Here is a 7,028-nt window from a genome sequence, read left to right as displayed (position 1 = left end):
GAGAGAGGACGCCGGCGGGAGGAAGCCCGGAGAGAGAGGTGGCCGGCGGTGGAAGAAAATGGAGAAAGAGAGAGAGAGAGAGATGGGGGCTGTGCGTGGGAGAACCAGGGAAGGAAGAAAAAAGAAAAAAAAGGAAAGAGAGAGAGAGAGGGGGGGCTGGGCGCACGGGAAGGGAATGGGGGGAAAAGAAAAAAAAAGAAAAAAAAAGAAAAAGAAAAAGAAAAGAAAAGGAAAAAGAAAAATAGAAAAAGGGAAAATGTATTAAATTTAAGTGTGTTTTCCAAAAATCTTTGGGGTGTAATTATAAATATTGAAAATGACTTAAAGTCCCTTAATTAATTATGAAAATCAAATTAGGCACACTAATAATCCACAGTTTAGCATAATTAAACATGTTTAATTCTAAAGGGCGTTACACAGCCCCATCGGTGTCTTATAGTATTGTTCTTGTTTGAATAATATGTGCCACATCACATTGACAACATGAAGTAGCATTAAAAAGAAAAATTTGTAACGAGCTATATGATCTGTTTGTATGTGTTGGTACAGAATGTCGATCAAGCATCTCTTAGTATGTGGTTTGGTTGATAGGGGTTTCAGATGGTCTACAACCAAGTCTGCCTGTTTCTTTTAACAAATCTAGGATATACTTTTGTTGGGAAATGAAGATTCATTCTTTAGATCGTGCCACTTCAATTCCCAAGAAGTACGTCAATTTTTTATCTCAAATTCTCTTGCTAAGCACTTGCAAAGTCTCTTTTTTTTTCTGGATCATCCTCAGTCACTATTATATCATCTACATAGAGCAACAATATATTGAGAATGATGTTCTAGAAGCATGAGATGCAATAAGATATTTATTATGGGTTAATTTCAATAATAGCACTCCTGAATAAATTATTATAAATTTTAGCACCACTTTTGTATACTTTTACAACTAGCATTGCCATGTCAACAGTGTGAGGTAAAATGACTTATATGCCACTTAGGTCAAAATTATCATTTAAAAGCACCTCAAAGAAACTCTCAACTCTCTCCCGCCCATTCTCTCTCTCTCTCTCTCTTTGTGTACCATTTGCAACTCTCTCTCTCCCTCTCTATCTATCTCTCTCTCTCTCTTTCTCTCTCTCTCTCTCTCTCTCTCTCTCTCAAGTTTTGCCTCTCTCTCTACTCGGTCTCTCTCTTCCCTACGCCCTCATTCCCTCGTCACCAATAGTCTGGTTGTGCACATATCGAGGTTGGTACACAATTTTTTTTTTTTTTTTTTTTTTGTCTTTTTAAATTTATTTTTCAAGAGACTTAGTATATAGAACTTGAAGAAAATGACTGGGTTGAACTTAATGTGATAGGAATTGAAAATATCCTTCGTCAATTTGAGATTTTAGAGGGTTTATAACTGATATGTAAACTGATTGTAACGATCAACACGTCAAAGACATAGTTGACCTTGGGAGTCATAGTATTATGACTCATAATGTTATATGTCCGGTCAAAATACTATGACCAGTCAGTCATTACAATATGAGTCATTGTCTATGAGTCAAACTATAACAATATGAGTCAAAATGACCGGTCATTGTATTATGACCGTAAGACAGTCATAGTGATATGACCGTCCGGTCATAATATTATGGTTGAAATGACTCATAGTGTTATGACGGACACACTATGATCGCCTTATGATCGGCCATTACACAGTGTTATGACTGGCTATTTCTAATGACTCGATGACGACTATGAGTAATTGCATGTTGATTAACAGTTATTGTTTTTAAAATAATTTAGGAATGACTGTTGGATTGAACATCTTCATCAAGTACAATGGATATTAGGACCGTGCTTCGAGATACGTCGGTTGTGAAATGAAGGGGATATTGGTCCCCACCAACATAACTTATATTCGTCTTATAGATTTGGTGAGAAATGTGCTTGGGATTCGGCAACAAGGAAAAAGTTTATCCTTAAGATATGTTGTTGAAGACGGAGAAGCTCCTATGAAGATATCGTCTGACTATGATGTCACATTCTATCAACGACATCTATTCCTCCAAAGCCTTTCTTTTCTTTTAAGATGACAAAAAATGGTAAAAAAAAAAACAATAAATACAAAAAAAAAGAAAAACAAACAAAGTTATTAACTAAAATACTATGACTGACACACTAAGAGTATGACCATTGAGCGGTCATAGTACTATGACCGATGGTCATAATTCTATGACCACGATGGCTTGCTCATAGTGTTATGATTGATGGCCGGTCATAAGACAGTCACATAGTGCAGTCACAGTGCTATGACCGACGGTCATAATGCTATGACCGCAGGCTCATCAGTCAGACAGTCACACTATGAGTCTGCCTACCTGATGGCCGGTCATAGAATTAGGACCGTCGGTCATAGTACTATGACCGCACGGTGTACCTGTCTTATGACCGGTTATAATACAATTACCGACCGGTCATAATGATATGACCAACCATCAGGTAGAGTCATAGACCAAATAAGGAGCACAATGACAATAAAAAATTTCAAATAACTTACCCCGTCTGTTTCGTGGTTGATTTCTCCGACGAAGAATGTTAAGAGGGTGAGGTTTCCTCGGTTCATGCTTCTAGGTTAGGCGTTGATTTCTCTGGTGAAGGTTCGTTGGTTCTCATCACGTGATTCTAGGTTCGTGTGTTCTCACTACGTGGGTGCTTGCTGTCATAGGTTCTCGCTGTCGTGAGTTAGTCGGTACTCAAGGTTGTAGACGGTGGTGGTCGTTGGGGTTTCTTGGTCTCTATGCACACCCGTGTTCGTTCTCCTCCTCCTCTCTCTACTTTGAATATTTGAATTATAAAAGGCTTCATAATATATATTCAAGGCTTTAAAACTAAAATGGGGCATAATTGTCAATTTAACTCAAGTAAAAATGGCTTGGTCCCACTTTTACTAACATGGCAATGCTAATTGTGAAAGTATACAAAAGTGGTGCTAAAATTAATAATCATTTATTCATGAGTGCTATTATTGAAATTAACCCTATTTATTATTTATTTAATAAAATAGTTTATTCATCATTTTATGTGTATATATTTGTAAATATTTTATGAATATCAAATGAAAATTCTACGATTATTTATGTGACATTAAACATTGTATTTAAGTGTTATATGCAAGAGGATAATGTTTAAGGATAATAATAAAAAACGACATTCATAATGAATTTAATTAAAGTTCAAAATCTTTAATTAAAACATTACTAATACATGTCATTCCCATTTAGAATGGAACGGTGTTATTTGCACTGTTAATATGGCGAGATATTGAATGAGTGTATTGCATATAATGAAATTATGTAGAACATGGACACAGACACAATATGAATTTCTGATAATTTTCGTTAAGTATAGAAATTCTAATTGAGTCTACCGATGGGCATATATAGAATGATCTTCATCCCGAGTTCTTAGTAGACTCTTATTTATGGATTTGTGTCTTTTGATTTACTCGATACGGATTCTGAGACCCTGAATCCTATTCCTTGTATTTTGGAGACATGATCAAGTAGGTAGCCGAGAATGTTATTATACGAGATGGAATTATTCTTTTTTGAGAAAGAAGCACATAAATAATTCTCTAGAGTGTTGATTCGATATTTGGATTAGTTAGAGCGCTATGGTTCATGAATGTGTTTTATAAATCACCATCCATTAGAGAATCAATGGTACTCAAGGATGAAGATATAATTAAAAAGGTTAACGGATTTTACCTAGCTATAATTATGAATTATTTATGGAGGATTGATCTATATGTAGTGATTATATCAAATGGACACTTCACAGTTTAGAAGTAATTTATGTCTATAATTTCGAGAGTGCAATTCCAAGTTTATAGTGGAGTAACTATTGGAATTAATAGAATTAATTAATTAATTAAAGCATTTAATTTATTATTAATTTTATTGGAGCACAGAATTATAGGTCCATTAGTTCCCGCGTCGTCCTAGTAATTCTATAAGACACAAATGGCAAAATGAGAATTTTAGAATTACATAATTCTAAAAATAAAACACTCAAGAATAATTATAAATTAAATAATGTGATTATTTAAATTTGAATTTGAATTTTGGATAACTTATGTGAAGGTGTTCACATAGTGTGAACACATATAGATTTATCATTTTAAACTTATTTGATAAGTTATTCAATTTAGAATTCAAATTAATTTAAGTTTGTCTTAAATTGGAATTTGAATTTGAGTCAAAATTGGACTGCAAGATAAATAATGATTTTCTCTTCCTTCCCTATCTGTATTTGGTGCCACACAAGGATAAATCCCTTTTTTGGTGGCCGGCCGTAATAGATAAAATAGAAGAGGAGATTTTGTTCCAAATTCAAATAGAAGATAATTAACAAACTTTATCTTGGAGATAAAGATTGAATTCCTTCTAGGAGTTTGACTTCTACTCTATAAATAAGAGAATGATAGAAAATTATGAGACACAATTTTTACTATTATTTTTTCATAGTGGCCGAATTCTGTAAAGAGTGTGAAGGAAAAATTTTTCTCAAAAAATTCCACGTCGTGCATGCATTGGTGTTCGTGGAAAATTTGAGGGTTTTATTGCTAATCCTAGTTTGTCTCAGGTGCACTCACACACACGTCTTCGTAGATTCTAGGAATTGACGAGAAAGAACTATAAGAAAACCCTGAGGAAACCCTGAGAAAAACCTGAGAAAAACTATGAGAAAAACCTGAGAAAACCCTAAGAAAACCCTGAGAAGACCCTGAGAAAAGCCTGAGGAAAGCTTGAGAAAACCCTAAGAAAAGCCTGAGGAAAGCCTGAGAAAAGCCTAAGAAAACCCCGAGAAAACCCTGGAAAAACCCTGAGAAACCCTGAGAAAACAATGAGAAAACCCTAAGAAAACACTGAGAAAACCCTGAGAAAAACCCTGAGAAAATCCTGAGAGACCTGAGAAAACCCTGAGAATACCCTAAGAAAATCCTGAGAAAATCCTGAGAAAACACAAGATGGTGCATAGTTTTTCATAAATCAAATTAAGATTAAAGTTAAAGTGGAGTATGAAGTGGCCTAGCTTGTCAAGAAAGCCACGTTCTCCATTTGCTTGCAAAAGACATCAAAAAACTAACTAAAAGCTAAGTTAATGGGACAATAAAAAAAAATTCCATTCCACAAATGCCTAATGCGCCAAACTTGCTTTTGATCATAATTGATCTTTTAGTAGACGTTTAATTTATGAATTTAAAATTATAATTTAGAATTATTCTCAGTTTATGTGTGTTTTTATCTCAATTTACATGTATTTTTTATGAGAGAAAACACTGTAACGAGCCACGAACCATGATTCGTATTATAATACGAATTCTCATACCAAACATCCTCTTAATTCTAGTGTAAAAGGACATGCTAAGATCTTCCCTCAAATTTTAAGATGTCTTTAGATACTATCTAACCAATCCTGTTATAAAAAGGAATAATGATAGAAAGACCCATTTAAATCTTAACTCTTATATTAACTGATGTGATATGTGAATTATTATTGTTTTATTAATAGATGCAATCTCTTCTTATTAATTAACATGACAATCTTTTAAACAATCATCAATGTAAAAATGATAACTCATATATCATATCAGTTGATGCACAAAATTTAAAATTTGAGTTGGTGTTCTTAATATTATTCTTATAAAACATTATTTAATATGTAATAAATATTAAAATATACATAAAAATTAGTTGAAAAGTAAATTTTGTAAATGATGTATTACAACGTAATTAGTTAGATACCATTATACATACAAAATTTATTACAATTTAATTGGTTAGATATTATCTGATACATGAAAAGCATATCAGATTCGACAAATCGTAAATCTTTTCATAAGAGTGATATAATCAAATATCAATTCTTTAAAAGCGATGTTCATCTAATTTACCATTGAATTCACATACCACCTGGAAGTCTAGTCATTCACATATATTACTTTTAGGTTTAAATTAAATTTAAATCCTCATGTAAAAGTGGTATATTTAAATACAAATTCTTTAATAATGATGTTCACCTAGTTATTTATCCGTATCATTTTTACGTCTAAATTAGACTTAAATTTTGCTGTAGAAGTCACATGTCCAAAGACCATATTTTTAAAAGTGATGCGCATCTACTTTCACCCTTAACCAACATTTTTAAGCTAAATTTAATCACGTGCAATTTGCTAATTTCAAATTGAAAATCTCGTTCATTTAATGATTTGAATTTTCAATTTAAGCTGTAATGTGACTTTATATAAGAGTTTTTAGCTGTAATAAAAAAAATTAGATTTGACTTTTTATAAAAATTTTAACTGTAATAAAACTAAAATTAAAAATTTAAATCGGTCAAAATGTACGATGCCACAAATTATTTAGGGGCTGTTCGGCAGTCTTATTTTTGAGTTAAAAACTAAAAAAAAAGCAACTCGAGTTACAATTTTATTCGAGTTCATGTTCTTTTAAGTTTGAACTCGAGTTTGGGACTAAAACTCGAGTTCAAGTTTCCCTTTCAACTCGAGTTCAGAAACTCGAACTCAAATTAATGAACAACATTTTTTCTATTTTTAAAAATGCTATAACTTTTTCGTTTTAATTCTGATTGAGATGATTTTTTTTATGCGTTGACAACGAAAAGACGTATAAAACCCCACACATATACCCTATTAAAATTTTTCATCAACATTGAGTTTTTATTAAAATACTATATAAATATAAATTCAAATTTTAACTCATTCAAATACAAACTCAAAAAGATTCTTATCTCAAACCATAACTCAAATATACACAATCAAACACAAACTTAAATTACAACTTCAACTCAAATTTTATAACTCAAACTCAATTTAAAATCTATACTCAAATCACTTAACTCAAAAAAAATAAAAGAATAACCCCTTACGCATCGAAAGAAGGAAAGTCCAAGCTGGAAATAGCACAATGAAAATATATTATTCCCCCATCATCCCACCCACCCCGTTCACTTCGCTGATTCGA

The sequence above is a fragment of the Morus notabilis genome, unplaced genomic scaffold, assembly GCF_000414095.1.
Source record: "Morus notabilis unplaced genomic scaffold, ASM41409v2 Scaffold451, whole genome shotgun sequence".
NCBI classification, from domain to species: domain Eukaryota; kingdom Viridiplantae; phylum Streptophyta; class Magnoliopsida; order Rosales; family Moraceae; genus Morus; species Morus notabilis.
The sequence above is the reverse complement of the archived record's forward strand: the minus strand, read 5'-3'. Positions refer to the sequence as shown.